Genomic DNA, 3,907 nt, shown 5'->3' with positions numbered 1-3,907 from the left:
AAAAATATGGAACGCTTCACGAATTTGCGTGTCATCCTTGCGCAGGGGCCATGCTAATCTTCTCTGTATCGTTCCAATTTTAGTATATGTGCTGCCGAAGCGAGCACAGACGACCCCCGTCTTTATAGCCGGGCCGCATTCCTAGAACGTCGTCTTATATGCCGGAAACTACCAGTATTTCTGGTGTATAAGACGACTCGGCGTATAAGACGACCCCCGTCTTTGGCGCCGATTTCAGCGCTTGCGGAAGTCGCCTTATACGCCGGCATTTACGGTATATATTTCTGTCTGAAATTGAACAGAATTAGTCTCTTACGAGTCAGTCCATGTATAATAATAATAATAATAATAATAATAATAATAATAATAATAAAGTTGGAAGGGATCTTGGAGGTCATCAAGTCCCACCCACTGCTCAGGCAAGTAACCCTATACCATTTTGGACAAATAGCTGTCCAGTCTCTTATTAAAAACTTCCAGTGTGGGAGCATTCACCGCTTCTGGAGGCAGGTTGTTCCACTGGTTAATTGTTCTCACTGTCAGGAAGTTTCTCCTTAGTTCTAGGTTGCTCCTCTCCTTGATTAGTTTCCATCCGTTGCTTCTTGTCCTGCCTTCAAGTGCTTTGGAGAGTAGCTTGACTCCCTCTTCTTTGTGGCAGCCCCTGAGATATTGGAACACGGCTATCATGTCCCCCCTCGTCCTTCTCTTCATTAAACTAGATCATAGGTAGGCAACCTGTGGCTCTGGAGCCTCATGCGGCTCTTTGAGCCTTCTCCTGCGGTTCCCAGCCTCTTCTGCCATTTGCAGAGAGAGACAGAGACAGAGAGAGGCACTTGCGCTTCTCTCTCTCTCTCTCTCTCTCTCTCTCTCTCTCTCTCTCTCTCTCTCTCTCTCTCTGTGTGTGTGTGTGTGTGTGTGTGTGTGTGTGTGTGTGTGTAAAAAAGAGAGTGGCATCACCCTGTTCCACGAAGCAGGAAGGGCAGGAGAGAGCCAGCCTGTTGGAGAACAGCTTGAAGCCAGCTTGCCAGGTTAGCAGAAGATCGGAGAGAGGGAGAGAAAGGGAGGGAGAAAGAGAGAGAGGGAGAGAAAGAGAGAGGGGGGAGAGGAAAGAGACAGAGTGAAAGAGAGAGAGGAAAGAGAAAGAGAGGGAGAGGAAAGAGAAAGAGAGAGAGAGAAAGAGTGAGGGAGAGAGAGGAAGAGAGAGGAAAGAGAGAGAGGGAAGCGCAAGTGCCTTTCTCTCTCTCTCTCTCTCTCTCCCTCTCTCTCTCTCTCTCACACACACACACACACACACACACACACACACAGACACACACACACAGAGAGTGGGGGAAGAGGACTGGCAGACCAAGGGCAGAAAGAGAGAGAGGGAGAGGGAGGGAGAGAGAGAGAGACACCCTTTTGACATCTAAAATGAAGATAACACTGCATATATCCTTTTTTACCTTGATGATACATATATCATATATGGTATACACACACACACACACACACACACACAACACACACATACCTATAATAAAGGGGAAAAAAGGATATATGCAGTGTTATCTTCATTTTAGATATCAAAAGGGTTTTGTGGCTCCCAGTGTTTTGTTGTTGGTGGAAAATGGGTACAAGTGGCTCTTTAAGTGTTTTGGGTTGCCTACCCCTGAACTAGACATACCCATACTTCTTCTGGCATCAGAAAATGTATGTTGACAATGTTATCAAGTTTTACCCACTTGTGGTCTTCCACTTTTCTATTTTGATGGCTGAAACTGGCAGATTTTAAAAAAAGAAGAAAACTGAAAAGCATTTGCAGGATCGATTTAAGCATAGATGCTAAAACAGAGGATTGAAGTAAAGACTTACAGCCTTCTATGATACAAAATGGGGTCAGGAAACTAAAGAAAAGATGGGAAAGCAGGCTCTGTGGAAACATGCCAGGTAATTTGGTGACACTGAAAGGTAGAGTTTCAAAGCAGAATGGGATAAATGGCCTAGTCTGCACTTACAGTACATAGATAGAAAACAGAATGAGCTGAGGTGAATTCCATCATACCCAGACGCTATTATATTATGAGAGTCTGGGGGCACAGATTGAATGCACAAGCCCTATTGTTTGGTTTCCCTCTCATCAATAACAAATCCTTTCTGACTTTATGATGCTCTGATAGTGGGACATCGTGTGGTAAGAACTTGTATCACACCTGCATCGCTCAGAGGATATAGCCAAAGCTGGGAGGCAATTTCTGATCAAGATATGTTGTTTCTCATGTGAAGAGAAGTGCTACTTCCTTGCCTTTGCTGTTGTTTTGACTGAAATGTTTTGTTTCACCACATTCATTCTACTTGCATTGTTATTAAAAAGTGCCCCATTGTTTCCATTCACAACAGCAACAGAGAGAAATTAAAATATAAAACATGAGGAAAAGATTGTAGCAGCCCTGCCTCTCTGTACATATTTACCTTAGAGTTCTTCAGTCTCAGAAAGCTGTATGCCAAAATATAGATCACAAGTGGTAGAGACTGTTCACTCTGCGTTCCAGGAAAACTTGATCAATGCAGTGGTCCAGAAATGGAAGATGCCTTGCTGTGTTTATCTCTCTCTCTCTCTCTCTTTTTTTTTGGTGGAATTAGACTTCTTTGAGGCTGGTTAGTGATTGGATGTTTCTTGGGCTGTACCCCAACATTACTGTTCAAAGAACTTTGAAATATGTCATTTGAAACACATGTTAGTAATGTGCACTGTGCGTTGTTAATCTGTATTTCACAATATGCCACTCCCTTATAAATTGTAAATAATAATTTTCCTCAGTTTAGTTTAAACGAGTTATGTTAATTCGTGAGGTAATTGGATTTTATATGTACAGCACTACTTTTAATCCTCATGGAATGTCAGAAAAAAGCAATACATTGTTGTTGTTTTTCCCCCAACTAGACAAAGCTTTTATAGGGTAATGCCCTACGTAAAACAGAGAGTTTTGTGTGGAACTCAGAGCATAGGGCATCCCAGGAATGTCATCTTCTATTTCTAATTCTGATTCAACACATACCTACAGGGGGAAAAATCATTTAGGACCAAACTAGAATCATCTTTGAATAGTATTATAGCAGCCTCCCATCAGTAGGGCCATAGAATCATACTATAATGGTTTATGAGAATAACCTGGAGGAAGAGGAAGAACAGAATTTATGTATTTGATTGATTGATTGATTGATTTCTATTTGAGAAAGCATCTCAGACTTGACCATCCATAGTTCTCTTTAGGATAAAGGCAGGGAGAGGGGAGGCACATTCAGACTTGCAAGACTGACATCAACTCATTGATGCAAACCAGAGTTGAACATCAAAATCACGAATACTAAAACTACATTTATTATAGGATTACAGTATCAGAATCTTGCAACTCTGGATATACCTCTCCCCTCCCTGCCTGGATCCCAAAGAGAGCCAGGAAGGGTCAACTCTGAGATGCTTGCTCAAATGCCATTCTTCCTCTTCCTCAAAATTATTCTCCCAGCCCATTACGCACACTCAGATTGGATCCTTTTAATCTTTGAATGATCTTCATTCCTGCTGATCCACCAGGTTTATTTTTAATGATAGATCCACATTCTTTAACTTTTTTTTTTTTTTAAGATGATGCAGAGATGCTACTATCCGGAATTTGTCACAATTTAATAATATCTTGGGGGAGGAGAGAAAAGGAGGAGGATAGCGATGTGGCACTACTGCTCCCTGCTGGACAATCAAAATGTTTGGCAATACACAAACCATTCTGAACCCAAGTAAACCTACCGGCATGGCAAACTTCAACAAACATTTAAAAAGCGAGGGGAAGCAGTTTAAGGTGTTGGTGGTGGCAAGCTAAAGAAGGAACCTGTGAAATACATGGTTTAATTGTTCTTGCTTCCAAACATG

The 3,907-nt window shown here is 42.0% G+C and overlaps 1 non-coding gene across 1 annotated transcript; it reads right to left on the bottom strand.

Annotated features, from left to right (window-relative positions):
- Positions 1 to 107, bottom strand: LOC120318349. Its single transcript, XR_005559469.1, has one exon. It is a non-coding gene; the product is annotated as a U6 spliceosomal RNA (small nuclear RNA).
- Positions 108 to 3,907: the final 3,800 nt, after the last annotated feature.

The sequence above is a fragment of the Crotalus tigris genome, unplaced genomic scaffold (genome assembly GCF_016545835.1).
Source record: "Crotalus tigris isolate CLP2741 ecotype Arizona unplaced genomic scaffold, ASM1654583v1 scf7180000020184.803716, whole genome shotgun sequence".
Taxonomy (NCBI): Eukaryota; Metazoa; Chordata; class Lepidosauria; order Squamata; family Viperidae; genus Crotalus; species Crotalus tigris.
Note: the sequence above shows the minus strand (reverse complement) of the source record. Positions and strands in the feature narration are given on the sequence as shown.